Genomic DNA, 20950 nt, shown 5'->3' with positions numbered 1-20950 from the left:
TTCAATGATAAACTGGGGTTCGTCTTCTGAATCTGTGGTTTCAAAGGACCTGGAGAGAGCGTCCGCTTTGATATTTTTGTCAGCGGACCGAAAATGCAATTGAAAATTAAATCGGGCAAAGAAGAGAGACCAACGGGCCTGACGAGGATTAAGTCGTTGAGCTGTCTGCAAATAGGTGAGGTTCTTATGATCGGTGTAAATTATGACTGGTAGGCTAGAACCTTCCAGAAGATATCTCCATTCCTCTAGAGCCAACTTAATTGCTAGGAGTTCCCTGTCCCCAATAGAATAGTTTTTTTCGGCAGCGGAAAATAACTTAGAAAAAAAACCACAAGGAGACATACGACCTGAGGCATTCTTCTGTGACAGGACGGCCCCGGCTCCCACAGAGGATGCGTCCACCTCCAAGAAGAACTGTTTGTTGGGTTCTGGGCAGTCTAAGGACTGGAGCTGAAGAAAAGGCTTGCTTGAGGGAGGAAAATGCTGTCTCTGCTTCAGGGGACCATAGTTTGGGATTGGCACCCTTCTTGGTCAGGCCAGAAATAGGAGCTGTTAGGGTAGAAAAATTACGGATGAATTGACGATAATAATTGGCAAAACCCAGGAACCTTTGTATTGCCTTCAGGCCGGAGGGACGGGGCCAGTCGAGCACTGCTGCCACCTTTCCAGGATCCATTTTGAGACCATGATCCGAGATGATGTACCCCAGGAAGGGCAGGGACGACTTTTCAAAGACACACTTTTCCAATTTAGCGTACAGACGATTCTCTCGTAAGCGTTGTAAGACCACCTGCACATGCCTGCGATGAGTTCTGATGTCTCTGGAAAAAATAAGAATATCATCCAAATAGACAACAACACAAGAATAGAGCAGATCTCGAAAAATGTCATTGACAAACTCCTGGAAGACAGCAGGGGCATTACTGAGCCCGAAGGGCATCACGAGGTATTCATAGTGGCCATCCCTGGTATTAAAAGCTGTCTTCCATTCGTCACCCTCACGAATCCGTATTAAATTATATGCCCCCCGCAAGTCCAACTTAGAGAAGATCCGAGCCCCACGGAGTCTATCAAATAATTCAGAAATTAACGGTAAAGGGTATTTATTCTTGATGGTGATCTTATTCAGACCACGGTAGTCTATACAGGGGCGAAGAGACCCATCTTTCTTTTTCACAAAAAAGAATCCTGCCCCTGCAGGTGAGGAAGACTTCCTGATGAAACCCCTCTCAAGGTTCTCCTTAATGTAATCTGCTGTTGCCTGCGATTCGGCAGGGGACAGAGGATAAACACGACCCCGAGGAGGAGAAGTCCCAGATAGTAAATCAATTGGGCAGTCATAGGGGCGATGGGGAGGTAGTGTCTCAGCCTCTTTTTTATCGAACACATCCGCAAAGGAATGATAGACCACTGGCAAGGCCTCCAGGTTTTTAGGGAGGGATATAGAGACCCTTCGTTGAATGGAACATAAGCACTTGCCTTGGCACAGCTGTCCCCATTGAAGAACCTCTCCAGAGCTCCACTCGATTACTGGATTGTGCATCCTAAGCCAGGGCAACCCCAGCAAAAGAGAATGGGACAGTTCAGGGAGCACATATAGAGAAATCTTTTCAACGTGTAACCACCCTACCTGCAGTTCCAACGGCTCAGTGATGAACCGGACTGGATCCGTCAGTACTTGTCCACTGACGGCAGTCACCAGCAGGGGATTTTGAAGCAGGCGTACAGGAATGTGGTATTGACTCACCATAGCTTGGTGTATGAAGTTCCCCGCAGACCCGGAATCCAAGGAAGCAGATATGGAGACCTTGATGCCCCCAAGAACCAGAGTCACAGGAATTTGGAGAGTGGAGCAGTTTTCGCCTAGAGCCGCCTCTCCCAAAGACCCTAAGCATTGGAGTTTCCCGACTTCTGGGGACAGTTGCGGACACGGTGACCCGAACCACCACAGTAGAGGCAGAGTCCAGAAGACATGCGAAGACGACGTTCCTCATCCGAGAGCCGAGTGGAATTCACCTGCATGGGTTCAGGATCCGAAAAGGAGGTGCGTAATGGAGGTTGAGACATATTAGACTTAAACAGTTGTTGTGGAAGTCTTTTCTCTTGACGGGCCTCCCGAGCTCGCTCCGAAAACCGTATGTCGATTTTAATAGCCAGAGAGATCAGAGCCTCAAGGGAGGTAGGCACATCACGACCTGCAAGTTCATCCTTAATACGTCCAGACAACCCTTCCCAAAAGGCCGCCACCAAAGCCTCCTCATTCCACAAAACTTCAGACGCTAAGGTGCGGAACTGAATCGCATATTGGCCCACCGACCAGCTTCCTTGACGGACGTGCAGCAGAGAGGAGGCCGCAGAAGAAGCTCGACCTGGCTCCTCAAACACCTTCTTAAAAGAGCCCATGAATAGTGCCACATTATTGGTGATAGGACCAGATCTCTCCCATATTGGATTCGCCCAGGCCAGAGCCTCACCCTCGAGATGAGAGATAATGAACGCCACTTTGGCGCGGTCTGATTGAAAGTGATGAGGAAGCAGTTCAAAGTGAATTGTACACTGGTTAAGAAACCCACGACAGGCTTTCGGGTTGCCGCTGTAACGGGGCGGAGCAGATAAACGTGGTCCAGAAACGCTTGGCAGTGCTGCAGCCGCAACAGGGACAGCAGGAGCAGTAGGAGCCTGTGCAGACTGTGCTGTAGCAAGGGAGTCCAGGCGAGCAGCTACATGCTGCAAGTAATTTATCACCTGTTTCTGGGTGGTACGCTGTTGTTCAAGTTCATGTAGTACTTCAGACATTCCTGGTTTAGAGCCAGCGGGATCCACGGCCCAAGCGTACTGTTACGACCAGAGGATGTGGATCCTCTGTGTCAGCTGATAGAGGACTGGAATTAGTCCAATATCGCTGACTGCTGACTCTCAGAGACAGAACCCTGGTGTCCGCACCTGTTACCTTGAATGCAGCTACCTGCAGTAGTGTGAACAGAGTCCAACAAAGGCAGATAAAGTAACAGATGGTCTTTACTGGCAGACAGTATTCAAAAGGTCACTTGACAGATACAGGCAACACAAAGTTCAGAGCAATATAGCATGCAGATATAAGCAGTCTCAGAGGCAGCGCAGGGTCTGGATCCAGGCAGACTTTACATGGGCAGATGCATAATCAGGCAGTGCAGATATAAGCAGTCTCATAGGCAGCACAGGGTCTGGATCCAGGCAGACTTACAGGAAGAGATGGACAGATGCGTTGTCAGGCAGTGCAGAGGTCTATAATCCAGGAGGTCCAATAAACAGACAGCAGGCAGATGCGTAGTCAAATGAAGCGGAGGTCAGAATCCAGGAAATCCAATAAACAGACACAGTGGAGTGCTTCAGCGGGAGTCAAGAGGTACAACAACCACGCTTGGGCACTTCATGATGAGTGAAGCTGCCTTAAATACAAATAGTCCCGCCTCCGGGTGGGGATGGTAATCAGGAACCAGCTGCCTACTCCTATAAGAAAGGGAGAGGTGCGCGCGCGCGTGCTATAGCTCATCAGATGACACCAGGCAAAGAGGACGGATGCGACGGTATGCTGGCGGGCACCTGCGTCTCCTACCAGGTAAGCCAGTACTGGGACCCATAGTGCTGCAATGTGTAGACAGCGATCTGCCACCCTGCAGTGGAGATGCAGATCCCATACTGACAGCCGAAGCAGAATACAAGCACGTTTTATCAGGGGTTTTGTACCACCTTGAAATTATTTTGTAACTATTCTCTTGGATCTTCACGCATCTGGAAGCATTATGAGGGGAGATATAGATTTTCTGAATTTCATCTCCCTGAAAGGTTCTATGTAGATCCTTCTCCCACAAGCGAATAAAGGCGAGAACTAGTGAGGAAGGAGGATCTCTTAGTTTTTTATAAAGTTGAGAAATAATTTTAAGTGGAGGCTGTGTTTGGGAAATAATGCTCTCGAACCATGTAAGGGGTCTAAGAAGGTTATGTATGATCTAAGAAAGTATATTAAGTTGTAACGTGAAGGGCTTACATCTAGTAATTTGTGCATATCGTTTGTGGAGATAAGGGAGCCTTCTTGATATAAATCAATGATATTCATGTTTGAGAGTTTAATCTTGGGTGGGATACTATCTCTAAGCTCTTGAGGGGCCATGTCAAATACATCCCCTACAGACAGAGTTGGGGATGGGAGAGGTATGCCATTAGGGGATCTCTGCAGAGTGTTCCAAGCCTGTAGGGTAGCTTTCATAACAGGAGATATGTTAGAGCGAGGAGGTATAGAGGATAATTTGCCCAGTAAAAAGGCTGTAAATGTTGAGCCAAGAAGGGATTGCTCCATTGCGACCCACGATTTGTGGGGAGGGCATCTCATCCAATCTACGACTCTTGCCAGAAGGACAGCTCTACCATATAGTTCTGGATCCGGTAGTGAAATTCCCCCTTTCTCTTTTGAGTAAGTTAAGGCCCTATATGAAATCCCAGCCCTCTTCCCAGACCAAATGAAGGATCTAAACAGAGAGCGGAGAGAAGCATAATAAGTAGAGGGTATAGGTAATGGGAGTGTTTGTTGAAGATATGTAAATTTAGGTATGATCAGGCACATTAGTATATTCTTTCTCCCAAACCAGGAAAGGATAGGGATATCTAAAGCTCCTAGGTCGGATTTGATTTTCTGTAGAAGAGGGAGATAGTTCAGATTGAAAAATTGGTTGGGGTCTGTACCAAGCTTGACTCCTAAAAATGTTAAGTGTGGGGAGGACCAATTAAAAGGCGAATTTTGAATTAAGTGTTTCTTTAAAGTATTGGAAATGCCCGTAGAGATTATGAATGATTTATTATGGTTGATCTTAAGGTTAGAAAGAAAGCCAAAGTTTTTTAAATGTTTATAAATCTTAGGGAGAGCCGAGGTTGGATTATGGACCATTATTAGCATATCATCCGCGAATGCGGCTATTTTATGTTGCTGGTCACCTAAGGTTATATCCTGGATGTCAGCGTCTAGCCTAATAGATTGCAGTAAGGGCTCTAAGGTTAAGACAAAGAGGAGGGGTGACAGGGGGCAACCTTGACGTGTACCGTTACTTATTTGGAAGGGAGCTGACAAGGTGTCGTTGACTGTTATGGAGGCCGATGCATTAAAGTACATAGCGTGTATCGCTTGACTGAAGTGTGGAGGGAAGTTGATAGAGTGAAGAACTGAGTACATGAAGGGCCAGCTAACTCTATCAAAGGCCTTCTCAGCGTCTGTGCTGAGAAGGACCAGGGGTAGAACACGTTTTTTAACAAAGTGAAGGATGTTGAGTACCCTAGCTGTATTATCTTTACCTTCTCTGTTTTTGATGAAACCTACTTGGTCTCTATGGATCAAGTTTGGGAGGAATTTAGCTAATCTATTGGCTAGCAGTTTTGCTAAAAGCTTCAGGTCTATGTTGAGTAAGGAGATGGGCCTGAAATTGGGGCAAAGAGTGTGATCTTTACCCTCCTTAGGGATCACTGTGATATTGGCTCTGGTCATATCTCCGGTTAAAGGGACACCCCGCAGAGTTGTATTGAAAATAGGCAGTAGATGGGGGATTAATATTTTGAGGAAAGTGTTGTAGTAAGGGATGGGTAACCCATCCGGGCCTGGGCATTTACCCTTGGGGGAATATCTGATGACCTTTAGCAGTTCTTCTGGAGTAAAGGGGGCAGAAAGATGAAGTCTATCTGGGTCCGTTAACTGCGGGAGATCTAGGCCTTTTAGGAAGGACATATGGTCAGGGACAGCTTCTGGGACTTTTTTAGGCTGGTTCAAGGGGTGTAGGTTATAGAGGGATTCATAAAAATCTCTAAAAAGGGAGGCTATTCGATCAGAATCAAAAGTCAAGGAGCCTTCTGGGGTTTTCATTTTATGAACAAAGTTGTTGAGTTTACTACGTTTAAGTCTTTGCATCATAAATCTAGATGCTTTGTTACCATGTGCAAATTTTTTTTGTTGTGAGTGCAAAAAATATTTCGCAGATGAGTCATTTAAGAGATTTTTAAGAGAGGCCCTACATGTAGAAAGCTCATTTAAGTGGGCTTGTAGTAGTGAATTCTTATGGGTGCTTTCTAGAGCTCTTATTTTCTCATGCAGGTCATCTATCTGTTTCGATCTAACTTTTTTAATATGAGCTCCCATACTTATGCAGTGACCTCTGATGAAAGCCTTATGGGTGTCCCAAATTGTATGTGGTGTAACATCAGAGGTGCAATTAGTGATGAAGTAATTCTCCAGAAGGGTTTTCAAGCGAGCTTTGGTGTCAGGAAGGCCTAAAAGTTTTTCATTGAGGCGCCAGTTTCTAATGGGGCGACGGTTCGGTGGGGTCAAAAAGGTTAAGAATATTGGGGCATGATCTGAGATGGTGATTGACCCAATTTCCGCCTCGGAACAGTACTGGAGGTGCTCTCTAGATACAAATACATGGTCTAGGCGCTGATATGATCCATGCACCGAGGAGAAAAAGGTGTAGTCCCTTGCGTCTGGGTGAAGAGTGCGCCAAACATCAACTAGGTGGTTTCTGGCTAAGTTTTTTAGGATAGAGCTAAGGGCTTTTAGGGATTGAGCTGATTTTTTTGAGGAGGAGTCCAAGAATGGGTTAAAAATTAAGTTGAAGTCCCCCCCGAGGAAATTAAATCCCTCTCTGAAAGCTTCTGATCTCTTCAAGATATCAATCAGCTAATGTATTTGGTTGGAGTTAGGAGCATATATATTTATAAAAGTAAATAGATGACCTATTGTGCCTTTAATCATGATAAATCTACCTTCCGGGTCGCAGATTTGATCTACTAGGAGGAAAGGGATTTTTTGTGGAACCCTATGCTAACACCCTTTGAGTTAGATGAGGGGGAGCCACTGTGGAACCACATGGGGAACACAGAGAAGGAGAGATCGGGAAAGTGATTTAGTTTAAAGTGGGTCTCCTGAAGAAAAATGATGTTTGCATTTTCCCTTTTCCCTCTTTGAAGGAGAGTTACATCCCCTTACATTAAATGAAGCTAATTTGAAGGCCATCATAAGGGTATGTAAAGGTTCTGGGATGCTGGATCAACACCTTTATGACAAAAGCGTGTAAGGAAAAATTTAGCTGGCACTTATCTCTTTCAACGCGCCGGTGCTTGGAAGAAAGCCTCCGCCTCAGATTAATCTCAGATAATCTGTTAAAGGACCATATAAAGTAAATCATGAGAAAAACATAATTAACAAGTGTAACTTGAGAATAAGGATGAAAAGGCAGCATGATGATGCCAGAGGAGGGCTTGAGGGGGGATAAGGTTTGTCACCAGTAAATGACAACCACTTTACGAGGAGAGAAGATAGTTAGACCTAAATCAGAAGTTATAAGGTGAAGGTTGTTAAATTAAGGGTCTTAGACATAAAAATGGGTCAATAGGTAAATAAGTATAGAGAAGGAAGGGCATAAGGACACAAGTAGGGAGGGAGGGAGGATAGGGAGGTTGAGATGGGAGGAAGAGGATAGCAAAGGAAAAGGAATAATGACATTGACAGGGGAGATAAGAATTTAGAGATCTATGGGTAGATTCCTTCTTGGGAAAATCTTAAGTATGGGCAAAGGAGAGGATTGTAAAAAGCCCTACTTTCGCCCCAAGGGGGTAAAGGGATCAACTGTGGTCTGTATGGGCATTTAGTGCAGAAAAGATAATCAACCCTCTAGCGGACAGTCTTGGAGATGGGTGTAGAGCCGTCGCGCAGGTGAGACTTTGCAGAAGAAAGCCGGGCCATTCCGTGGTTGCTTTATACAAAATCAGGAACTTTCTGCAACAAAGGATGTAATGGTTCAGAGGGTCCAGAAAAAAGATCAGCGATCTTCTGAGGCAATGCGCCTAAGGGTAAGAGATTGGTTTATTTTCTTTTGACGGCGCGATTTTGGGGGTGTCTTTAGTTTCAAAGGAGGTATACTTGGGTATCTCCGGCAGCAAGGTTAGATCACCAACCAAGTACCCGTCTTCTATGTCTAATGGAGAAATGTCCAGCAGATCATATAATGGGCCCAAGTCCGAGTGGGTTCTGATGGTGATTCTTCTGCCGTTGAATGCAAAAGAGAGGCTGAACAGAAAGTTCCACCTATATAGTATTTTACGGTTCCTGAGCCATTCTGTTAATGGTTTTAATGCTTTACTTTTCTGGAGGGTGATAGGTGCGAGATCTTGAAAAACTGAAACAACCGCTCCGTTGAACTTCACTCCTTCAGGTCTGCAAGCTTTATTTAGGACAGCTTCCTTATCTTGAAAATGTAAGAAGCGGCATATGATGTCCCTAGGGGGATTGTTTGCGTCCGGTGAGCCCTTTCAAAAATTAGAGGGTCAGGGCAGTCCTGGGCTTAATAAGTCCGAACAAATGGATCTGACAATATCCGGGACTTTGCGCGGGGAGTCTGATTCAGGGACACCTCTGAACCTGAGGTTATTTCTCCTGCCGCGGTTTTCTTGATCCTCTAAGGCATTGTAAACCGCATTGAGGTGTGTCTGGCATTTCTGTAGGCTTGAGGACGAAGCGGCTTGAAAGTCTAACATGGCTGCTTGCGTCTCTTCCAACGCTTAGACCCTGCCACCCACGTATCTGATGTCCTCCCTCAGTGAAGAAATTTCACCTACCAGAGGGTCCATTGCTTTCTGGAGGGCCAGTTCTAGGTACTTCCTTGAAATCGGAAGGTGCTTGCGGCTTTTGGCACCGTCAGTGTCGCTTGTATCCTCTTGTGCGTCCGGGTCTAATTCAGCAGGCTCTCTGCAGGGGACTGGCGCCATCTTAGGCTCCTTGGCCATGTATATCGCGGCTGCTTTTTTGATAAAGCGGTCCATGTCTCCGCTATTTACCGGGTTCTTCTGGTGCTGGGACGAATCCCCGGTCCTTTGCTGACCGATCTTGCCCATTTTTTAGTCTGGGGTCTCAAGTAAGCTGTTGTAAAGTGGCGTCTTCCTCACAGAGCTCAGACACAGACGTCCATGTCGGTCTGGCGCAAGCTCCTCCCCCCGGTGTTCAGTGATTTAAGGGTGCAGGGCAGCCAATCAACAAGTGTTTAACTCGTGTGCCCTTAGAAGCCATCACAGCCATGCCTACTAATGGCGTGGCTGTGATTGGCCAGTGCAGAATGTGACCCAGCCTCTTTATAAGCTGGAGTCACGTAGCTCTGCACGTCACTCAGCTCTTATTAGTGTAGGGATAGGATGCTGCTGCTGTGAGGGAGAGAATAGCAAAGAATCTGATATCAGAACTTGCTGTTAACTCTGCCATCTACAGCGATTTATTTTTATTTTTTGTGGGTGCAATGCAACATTTTTGTACCCTGGCCTGAGCCCAGTGACACAGAAAAACAAATTTATCCGTCTGTTAGTTAGGTGGGCGTCTGCAGCCATTTTGTTCAGTGCACCAGCACTGCATATGTGCCAGGGACAATAATTTAATCCTGTTCTTTTAGTTTAGTGGGCAACATATACACATTTTTTTAAGTGCACCTGCACTGCATATGTGCTAGGGGAAGGGAGAATAATATAGGTAATCCATCTGTGAGTTCAGGGACCCAGGGGGTGACATATTCAATTTTTTTTCTGTAAAGTACCCCTGTGCTGCATATGTGAATTTAATCAATTCAGTAAATCCATCTGTTAGATTCTGAGGGGACAAATTAACCATTTTTTCTATCACTGCATTTGTGATAGTCAAAGAAAATCTGTTAAATCCATCTGTTTCACTGTGGGTTAAAAAATCATATTTTTTACTCCATAAATTAACCTTTTTTTCTATCACTGCATTTGTGATAGTCAAAGAAAATCTGTTAAATTCATCTTTTTCACTGTACCTTTCCAAGTACCTTTGCGGCCTGCACTGCATTTCTGACAGTCCAATAAAACAGTTAAATACTGCTGTTATATTGTCGGTTGAAAAAAAACTAACTTTTTGTGCTGGATAGTACATTTGCAGCCTGCGCAGCATTTCTGACAGTCCAATAAAACCGTTAAATACTGCTGTTACATTGTCGGTTAAAAAAAACTCACTTTCTGTGCTAGATAGTACATTTGCATCCTGAACTGCATTTCTGACACTCCAATAAAACCGTTAAATACTGCTTTTGCATTGTCGGTTGAAAAAAACTCACTTCTTGGCCATAAAGTACCTTTGCGGCCTGCACAGTAAATCCACCTGTTTCATCGTGGGTGAAAAAATCATCTTTTTTTTTTCTCCATAAAGTACCTTTGCGGCCTGCACTGCAAATCTGATAGTGAAATATAATCCAACACAAGTGAATACAACTTGGACATTGTGGGTGGAAAAAAAAACACTTTTTTTGGGCCATAAAGTACCTTTGCGGCCTGCGCTGCATATCTGACAGCCAGGCAAATAAATACAGTAAATCCATCTGTAGGATTGTGGGGTGACATTTCCACGGTTATCATGCCAGTCATTCACAAGTGGCTCAGAGGGTGCGTTCCTGCACCAACATAGGCCAGGTACACAATTGTCCAGCCAGGACACATGTGCAATACATAATTTTTACACCCTAGACACAGAAAGATAATTTATCTGTCTGTTCATTCTGTGGCTGACTTTCCTACAGCAATTTTTTTGTGAGCGCAATGCAACATCTAAAATAAATATTAATAATTTAATACTTAATTCGTCTGTTAGGTGGGCGACAAACCAATTTTTGTGTGAAGTAGACCTGCACCTGCATATGTGCCAGGGACAATAATATAGTTAATCTGTCTGTGAGTTTAGGGGTTGACATATTTGCATTGTTGGCTGTTTTATACCCCTGCTCTACATAGCAGAAAGGAAAATAATTTTAAAAAATTGTCTGTTACATTGTTGGGTGACATTAACCCTTTTTTGGCTGTTTTATACCCCTGCTCTACATAGCAGACAGGGAAATAATTTTTAAAAATTCTTCTGTTCCATTGGTGGGTGACATTAACCCATTTTTGCCGTTGAAAAACCCCTGCTCTGTACTGCTGACAGGTAACTAAATTTAGTAAAAACGTCTGTTACTTCGGTGGGTGACCCGCCAAAAATTAGGAGAGCGTCAAATGCTGCGCTACGAATGGTGAGGCCAGAACAAGTACAGGCGCTAGTAGATTAGGTGGCTGACAGTGCCTCCAGTTCCTTCACATTGTCTCCCACCCAGTCCCCTGCTGAAAGATCAGAGTTGGCAACCGCAGCCCATGACCATCCGTCTTTCACCTCACCCCCTTGCACATCAGCCAAGCAGTCTGAGCCCCAAGTCATGCAGCAGTCTCTTATTCTGTTTGATGACTCTGCAAGCAGGGTTACTGAGGGCTACAGGTAATGAACCAGCTACCGCTTACTGACCAATCGCAATCGTTCAGCCAAGCAACAATCAAAATTACCATTCTCACACAAAATAATAACGTTACTCTCTTCAGAGACAGGATTCGTTAATTTCTTTGCTTAGAACACGGAAGACTTAGCAAATAAGATTTTTCAAAAAAGGTGAAAGGAAAAACAGTGCATATATACATTTACAGAAAAATGACTATTCTAGATAATAATAATTCAAGGAAATAATAATTCACGACAGTTAAAATAAAAGGGATAATGGATGAAAAGTATACTTAAGTTCCTCTGTTTCAGTCGTTGTGCAATCCGATTGGTATACCCTGAGCACTGACATCCAGAATGCGATACAAATCCAGGTGTTAAGGCATGGCAGGGTTGCCATACAATGCCCTGACAGCATCTTATAACAGTTCTAAAACAGGAGGTGCCAGCAGTTCTGCCCACCAATAGTAGGAACGTGTGGGCAGGGTTCAAGGAGGTCTCAGCAAGGTTTATGACCCAGCTAAGGTCAGCCCAGAATGTCCTTATTCTGGCTGAGCCCACAGTTCTGTGAAACCACTAAATACAGCTATGACATTCATCTATTAATGACCCTTATGATTTTATGAGTCTAACAAGACCAAACTTTGCTGGGGCTTGTGGTTCTCCAGGACGGCTTAAAGCTGGCTTTTTTAGCCTTCCAAGGGCACAATAACATACTGTTTGATATCTCCATCATCGCACTGGTCCATGGAGGTTGAATCCGGCCTTAGCCAGTGCAGAATATACCTACGACCAGATATATGAAAAATAACTATGTTTGAGTCCCTCAAAGGTTCAATAGGTCGCTGTTCCCATCTCTCTCTGGTCCCATGCTGGGACTGTAGTCAGAATGGCTAATGTTATCCCAGGATCCAGTATTTTACGATGAGCCTTGGCAGGGGTGTTTTTGAAGCTCCCATCCTTATATTTATTACGGGGAAGTGTCATTTTTCCTAGGACACAGCTCCAAGCAAAGGAATATTTCTCTTTTAAAGCAGAATAAAGGGGGCCTCTAGGTCTGTGAGTGTGTGTTTAAAAAGGGGACTCTACTTGGGGTTCCCTTGTCACAGAGTAGACAAGAGTAGAAGAAAGGTCTCTGGCTCCTCCTGCTTCCTCTTCTGCTGCAGTCTTGGCCTCTTCATCCCCCTCTGGAGTGACAGTGGCACCTGCCACCCCGCAAACAGAGGATGTGGCAGCAACGCCACCACCTCGGTCACCAAGCATCTCCACAATGTCCCATGGAAGCATTCAGCTGTATATCTCCCAAACACTGGATCGAAAGTACCCCCCTACCCACCCGAGATCCCTGGCCCCGAATGCCAGCACTTCAAAATTCCTGGCCTTTGAAATGCTGTCATTCCGTCTCGTCTGGTGAACACAGACAGTTTTAAGAATCTGATGGCGGTGGCTGTCCCACAGTACGTTGTGCCCAGCCGCCACTACTTTTCCAGGTGAGCCATCCCTTCCCTGCACAACCAAGTGGGGGACAAAATCAGGTGTGCACTGCACAACGCCATCTGTGGCAAGGTCCACATAACTACAGATACGTAGAGCAGTCAGCACAGTCAGGGATGTTATATCTCCATAACAGCACACTGGGTAAATGCAGTGGCGGCTGGGTCTGAGGCGGATAGCAGTTTGGCACATGTTCTTCCAACACCGAGGATTGCAGGGTGCTTCTCTTTGCCTCCTGTTGCTTCCTCCTCCTACTCAGCTTCCTCATCCTCTACCGCCTCCTCATCCGATCAGCGTAACACCTTCACCACCAACTTCAGCACAGCCAGGGGTAAACAACAGCAGGCAGTTTTGAAATGTATCTGTTTTGGGGACTAACCCCACACCGCGCAGGAGCTGTGGACGGGCATGGAACAACAGACCGATGAGTGGTTGGTGCCAGTGAGCCTCAAGCCTAATGCGATAATGGGCGAAATCTCGTAGCGATCTGGACCTAGCCTTTTTTTATTTATTTTTTTATAAAGTTTTTTTGTTTCAAGCACAAACACAGTACATACCGTCCGTAGACAACACAGTATAAAGTACGTAAACATACATAGAAGCAGAGAAATTAGATATCCTGCCAGTAAAACATTAATGTAGCCTTCCATGAGTCAGCACACAAGTGCCTGGAGCACCTATACACTCGGCATATCTATCAATACAATACAGGGAGTAACTATGCTTGCAAGTGATCATGATTAGGGATGAGCGAACCCGAACTGTATAGTTCGGGTTCGTACCGAATTTTGGGGTGTCCGTGACACGGACCCCAACCCGGACATTTTCGTAAAAGTCCGGGTTCGGGTTCGGTGTTCGTTGCTTTCTTGGCGCTTTTGTGACGCTTTCTTGGCGCTTTTTGAAAGGCTGCAAAGCAGCCAATCAACAAGCGTCATACTACTTGCCCCAAGAGGCCATCACAGCCATGCCTACTATTGGCATGGCTGTGATTGGCCAGAGCACCATGTGACCCAGCCTCTATTTAAGCTGGAGTCACATAGCGCCGCCCGTCACTCTGCTCTGATTAGCGTAGGGAGAGGTTGCGGCTGCGACAGTAGGGCGAGATTAGGCAGATTAACTCCTCCAAAGGACTTGATTATTGATCGATCTGCAGCTGTGGGTCATTGAGCTGCTGATACTCAATTGCTCACTGTTTTTAGGCTGCCCAGACCGTTTGTCAGTCACATTTTTCTGGGGTGATCGGCGACCATTTTGTGTCTTGTGGTGCGCCAGCACAAGATGCGACCAAGTGCATTTAACCCTCAATGGTGTGGTTGTTTTTTGGCTAAAGCCTACATCAGGGTGAAGCTGTCACACCAAGTGCATTTAACCAGCAATAGTCTGTTTATTTTTTGGCCATATACTACATCAGGGGCAAGCTGCGCCTGTCACCAAGTGCATTTAACCCTCAATGGTGTGGTTGTTTTTTGGCTAAAGCCTACATCAGGGTGAAGCTGTCACACCAAGTGCATTTAACCAGCAATAGTCTGTTTATTTTTTGGCCATATACTACATCAGGGGCAAGCTGCGCCCGTCACCAAGTGCATTTAACCCTCAGTAGTGTGGTTGGTCAAGCTATCACACCAAGTGCATTTAACCAGCAATAGTCTGTTCATTTTTTGGCCGTATACTAAATCAGGGGCAAGCTGCGCCCGTCACCAAGTGCATTTAACCAGCAATAGTCTGTTCATTTTTTGGCCATATACTACATCAGGGGCAAGCTGCGCCCGTCACCAAGTGCATTTAACCCTCAGTAGTGTGGTTGGTCAAGCTGTGACACCAAGTGCATTTAACCAGCAATAGTCTGTTCATTTTTTGGCCATATACTAAATCAGGGGCAAGCTGCGCCCGTCACCAAGTGCATTTAACCAGCAATAGTCTGTTCATTTTTTGGCCATATACTACATCAGGGGGAAGCTGCGCCCGTCACCAAGTGCATTTAACCCTCAGTAGTGTGGTTGGTCAAGCTATCACACCAAGTGCATTTAACCAGCAATAGTCTGTTCATTTTTTGGCCATATACTAAATCAGGGGCAAGCTGCGCCCGTCACCAAGTGCATTTAACCAGCAATAGTCTGTTCATTTTTTGGCCATATACTACATCAGGGGCAAGCTGCGCCCGTCACCAAGTGCATTTAACCCTCAGTAGTGTGGTTGGTCAAGCTATCACACCAAGTGCATTTAACCAGCAATAGTCTGTTCATTTTTTGGCCATATACTAAATGAGGGGCAAGCTGCGCCCGTCACCAAGTGCATTTAACCAGCAATAGTCTGTTCATTTTTTGGCCATATACTACATCAGGGGCAAGCTGCGCCCGTCACCAAGTGCATTTAACCCTCAGAAGTGTGGTTGGTCAAGCTATCACACCAAGTGCATTTAACCAGCAATAGTCTGTTCATTTTTTGGCCATATACTAAATCAGGGGCAAGCTGCGCCCGTCACCAAGTGCATTTAACCCTCAGTAGTGTGGTTGGTCAAACTGTGACACCAAGTGCATTTAACCAGCAATAGTCTGTTCATTTTTTGGCCATATACTAAATCAGGGGCAAGCTGCGCCCGTCACCAAGTGCATTTAACCCTCAGTAGTGTGGTTGGTCAAGCTATCACACCAAGTGCATTTAACCAGCAATAGTCTGTTCATTTTTTGGCCATATACTAAATCAGGGGCAAGCTGCGCCCGTCACCAAGTGCATTTAACCAGCAATAGTGTGGTTATTTTTTGGCCATATCCCAGTCTAATTCTGTCACTACCGGTCACCCAGCGCCTAAATACTAGGCCTCAAATTTATATCCCACTAAATCTCTCGTTACCGCTGTCCTGTTGTGGCTGGGAAAGTTATTTAGTGTCCGTCAAAGCACATTTTTTGTTCAGGGTTGAAATACAATTCCCAATTTAGCAATTTCATAATTTAGTGGTTTCTGCTATATCAGAGCTATTTGAAATCTATCCCTAAAAGGGTATATAATATTCAAGGTGCACATAGGGTCATTCAGAATAACTTCACACACACGCTACTGTGCATTTCCAAGTCTAATTCTGTTAGTAAATCCATACCGGTCACCCAGCGCCTAAATACTAGGCCTCAAATTTATATCCCGCTAAATCTCTCGTTACCGCTGTCCTGTTGTGGCTGGGAAAGTTATTTAGTGTCCCGTCAAAGCACATTTTTTGTTCTGGGTTGAAATACAATTCCCAATTTAGCAATTTCATAATTTAGTGGTTCCTGCTATATCAGAGCTATTTGAAATCTATCCCTAAAAGGGTATATAATATTCAAGGTGCACATAGGGTCATTCAGAATAACTTCACACACACGCTACTGTGCATTTCCAAGTCTAATTCTGTCACTAAATCCATACCGGTCACCCAGCGCCTAAATACTAGGCCTCAAATTTATATCCCGCTGAATTTGAATACAATACATTGGGCCAAATAATATTTTTGTTGTTGTGGTGAACCATAACAATGAGGAAAACATCTAGTAAGGGACGCGGACGTGGACATGGTCGTGGTGGTGTTAGTGGACCCTCTGGTGCTGGGAGAGGACGTGGCCGTTCTGCCACATCCACACGTCCTAGTGTACCAACTACCTCAGGTCCCAGTAGCCGCCAGAATTTACAGTGATATATGGTGGGGCCCAATGCCGTTCTAAGGATGGTAAGGCCTGAGCAGGTACAGGCATTAGTCAATTGGGTGGCCGACAGTGGATCCAGCACGTTCACATTATCTCCCACCCAGTCTTCTGCAGAAAGCGCACAGATGGCACCTGAAAACCAACCCCATCAGTCTGTCACATCACCCCCATGCATACCAGGGAAACTGTCTCAGCCTCAAGTTATGCAGCAGTCTCTTATGCTGTTTGAAGACTCCGCTGGCAGGGTTTCCCAAGGGCATCCACCTAGCCCTTCCCCAGCGGTGAAAGACATAGAATGCACTGACGCACAACCACTTATGTTTCCTGATGATGAGGACATGGGAATACCACCTCAGCATGTCTCTGATGATGACGAAACACAGGTGCCAACTGCTGCGTCTTTCTGCAGTGTGCAGACTGAACAGGAGGTCAGGGATCAAGACTGGGTGGAAGACGATGCAGGGGACGATGAGGTCCTAGACCCCACATGGAATGAAGGTCGTGCCACTGACTTTCACAGTTCGGAGGAAGAGGCAGTGGTGAGACCGAGCCAACAGCGTAGCAAAAGAGGGAGCAGTGGGCAAAAGCAGAACACCCGCCGCCAAGAGACTCCGCCTGCTACTGACCGCCGCCATCTGGGACCGAGCACCCCAAAGGCAGCTTCAAGGAGTTCCCTGGCATGGCACTTCTTCAAACAATGTGCTGACGACAAGACCTGAGTGGTTTGCACGCTGTGCCATCAGAGCCTGAAGCGAGGCATTAACGTTCTGAACCTGAGCACAACCTGCATGACCAGGCACCTGCATGCAAAGCATGAACTGCAGTGGAGTAAACACCTTAAAACCAAGGAAGTCACTCAGGCTCCCCCTGCTACCTCTTCTGCTGCTGCCGCCTCGGCCTCTTCTGCTGCTGCCGCCTCGGCCTCTTTCTCCGCCTCTGGAGGAACGTTGGCACCTGCCGCCCAGCAAACAGGGGATGTACCACCAACACCACCACCTCCGTCACCAAGCGTCTCAACCATGTCACACGGCAGCGTTCAGCTCTCCATCTCACAAACATTTGAGAGAAAGCGTAAATTCCCACCTAGCCACCCTCGATCCCTGGCCCTGAATGCCAGCATTTCTAAACTACTGGCCTATGAAATGCTGTCATTTAGGCTGGTGGACACAGACAGCTTCAAACAGCTCATGTCGCTTGCTGTCCCACAGTATGTTCTTATCCGATAAAATCAAGTGTGCACTGCGCAACGCCATCTGTAGCAAGGTCCACCTAACCACAGATACGTGGACCAGTAAGCACGGCCAGGGACGCTATATCTCCCTAACTGCACACTGGGTAAATGTAGTGGCAGCTGGGCCCCAGGCGGAGAGCTGTTTGGCGCACGTCCTTCCGCCGCCAAGGATCGCAGGGCAACATTCTTTGCCTCCTGTTGCCACCTCCTCCTTCTCGGCTTCCTCCTCCTCTTCTTCCACCTGCTCATCCAGTCAGCCACACACCTTCACCAACAACTTCAGCACAGCCCGGGGTAAACGTCAGCAGGCCATTCTGAAACTCATATGTTTGGGGGACAGGCCCCACACCGCACAGGAGTTGTGGCGGGGTATAGAACAACAGACCGACGAGTGGTTGCTGCCGGTGAGCCTCAAGCCCGGCCTGGTGGTGTGTGATAATGGGCGAAATCTCGTTGCAGCTCTGGGACTAGCCAATTTGACGCACATCCCTTGCTTGGCGCATGTGCTGAATTTGGTGGTGCAGAAGTTCATACACAACTACCCCGACATGTCAGAGCTGCTGCATAAAGTGCGGGCCGTCTGTTCGCGCTTCCGGCGTTCACATCCTGCTGCTGCTCGCCTGTCTGCGCTACAGCGTAACTTCGGCCTTCCCGCTCACCTCCTCATATGCGACGTGCCCACCAGGTGGAACTCCACCTTGCACATGCTGGACAGACTGTGCGAGCAGCAGCAGGCCATAGTGGAGTTTCAGCTGCAGCACGCACGGGTCAGTCGCACTACAGAACAGCACCACTTCACCACCAATGACTGGGCCTCCATGCGAGACCTGTGTGCCCTGTTGCGCTGTTTCGAGTACTCCACCAACATGGCCAGTGGCGATGACGCCGTTATCAGCGTTACAATACCACTTCTATGTCTCCTTGAGAAAACACTTAGGGCGATGATGGAAGAGGAGGTGGCCCAGGAGGAGGAGGAGGAGGAGGAGGAAGAGGGGTCATTTTTAGCACTTTCAGGCCAGTCTCTTCGAAGTGACTCAGAGGGAGGTTTTTGGCAACAGCAGAGGCCAGGTACAAATGTGGCCAGCCAGGGCCCACTACTGGAGGACGAGGAGGACGAGGATGAGGAGGAGGTGGAGGAGGATGAGGATGAAGCATGGTCACAGCGGGGTGGCACCCAACGCAGCTCGGGTCCATCACTGGTGCGTGGCTGGGGGGAAAGGCAGGACGATGACGATACGCCTCCCCCAGAGGACAGCTTGTCCTTACCCCTGGGCAGCCTGGCACACATGAGCGACTACATGCTGCAGTGCCTGCGCAACGACAGCAGAGTTGCCCACATTTTAACCTGTGCGGACTACTGGGTTGCCACCCTGCTGGATCCACGCTACAAAGACAATGTGCCCACCTTACTTCCTGCACTGGAGCGTGATAGAAAGATGCGCGAGTACAAGCGCACGTTGGTAGACGCGCTACTGAGAGCATTCCCAAATTCCAAGGGGAACAAGTGGAAGCCCAAGGCCAAGGCAGAGGAGGAGCAAGAGGTCGCCAAGGCAGCTGTGTCAATGCCAGCTCCTCTGAGGGCAGGGTTAGCATGGCAGAGATGTGGAAAACTTTTGTCAACACGCCACAGCTAACTGCACCACCACCTGATACGCAACGTGTTAGCAGGAGGCAACATTTCACTAACATGGTGGAACAGTACATGTGCACACCCCTCCACGTACTGACTGATGGTTCGGCCCCATTCAACTTCTGGGTCTCTAAATTGTCCACGTGGCCAGAGCTAGCCTTTTATGCCTTGGAGGTGCTGGCCTGCCCGGCGGCCAGCGTTTTGTCTGAACGTGTATTCAGCACGGCAGGGGGCGTCATTACAGACAAACGCAGCCGCCTGTCTACAGCCAATGTGGACAAGCTGACGTTCATAAAAATGAACCAGGCATGGATCCCACAGGATCTGTCCGTCCCTTGTCCAGATTAGACATTAACTACCTCCCCTTAACCATATATTATTGGACTCCAGGGCACTTCCTCATTCAATCCTATTTTTATTTTCATTTTACCATTATATTGCGAGGCTACCCAAAGTTGAATGAACCTCTCCTCTGTCTGGGTGCCGGGGCCTAAATATATGCCAATGGACTGTTCCAATGTTGGGTGACGTGAAGCCTGATTCTCTGCTATGACATGCAGACTGATTCTCTGCTGATATGAAGCCAGATCCTCTGTTACGGGACCTCTCTCCTCTGCCTGGGTGCTGGGCCTAAATTTATGAAAATGGACTCTTACAGTGGTGGCTGACGTGAATCCTGATTCTCTGCTATGACATGAAGACTGATTCTCTGCTGACATGAAGCCAGATTGTCTGTTACGGGACCTCTCTCCTCTGCCTGGGTGCTGGGCCTAAATATATGCCAATGGACTGTTGCAGTGGTGGCTGACGTGAAGCCTCATTCTCTGCTATGACATGCAGACTAATTCTCTGCTGACATGAAGCCAGATTCTCTGTTACGGAACCTCTCTCCTCTGCCTGGGTTCCGGGGCCTAAATATCTGAGAATGGACTGTTCCAGTGGTGGGTGACAGGAAGCCAGATTCTCTGCTATGGGACCTCTCTCCAATTGATTTTGGTTAATTTTTATTTATTTAATTTTTATTTTAATTCATTTCCCTATCCACATTTGTTTGCAGGGGATTTACCTACATGTTGCTGCCTTTTGCAGCCCTCTAGCCCTTTCCTGGGCTGTTTTACAGCCTTTTTAGTGCCGAAAAGTTCGGGTCCCCATTGACTTCAATGGGGTTCGGGTTCAGGACGAAGTTCGGATCGGGTTCGGATCCCGAACCCGAACATTTTCGGGAAGTTCGCTCAACTCTAATCATGATGGGTGCTTCAGGTACCAATTAGGTCACCCTCTGTCTAACCTCCCAAGTGTACCTTTTAATCTTTCTGTTAGATACAATTTTGTGAGTTTGAAAGGGGACATCAGGTTACCAATTTCTATATCTGAAAAGTTCCTTAACACAAAGCCCCTCCACTTAAAAAAAAAATGACCTAGCCAGTTTGACGCACATCCCTTGCCTGGCACATGTGCTGAATTTAATTTAATAACTTGTAGCACATTTCGACCCGATCAGATTTCAGCCAATGACCTCCCTTGGATGTGGTATCCTTTTCTCAGGCTCCCTCTCTGGCATGGAACCCTGATTCCCCGTTACCCATGATCCCCATGGTAGGCGCATAAA

This window comes from Bufo gargarizans, chromosome 5 (assembly GCF_014858855.1).
Source record: "Bufo gargarizans isolate SCDJY-AF-19 chromosome 5, ASM1485885v1, whole genome shotgun sequence".
NCBI classification, from domain to species: Eukaryota; Metazoa; Chordata; class Amphibia; order Anura; family Bufonidae; genus Bufo; species Bufo gargarizans.
Note: the sequence above shows the minus strand (reverse complement) of the source record.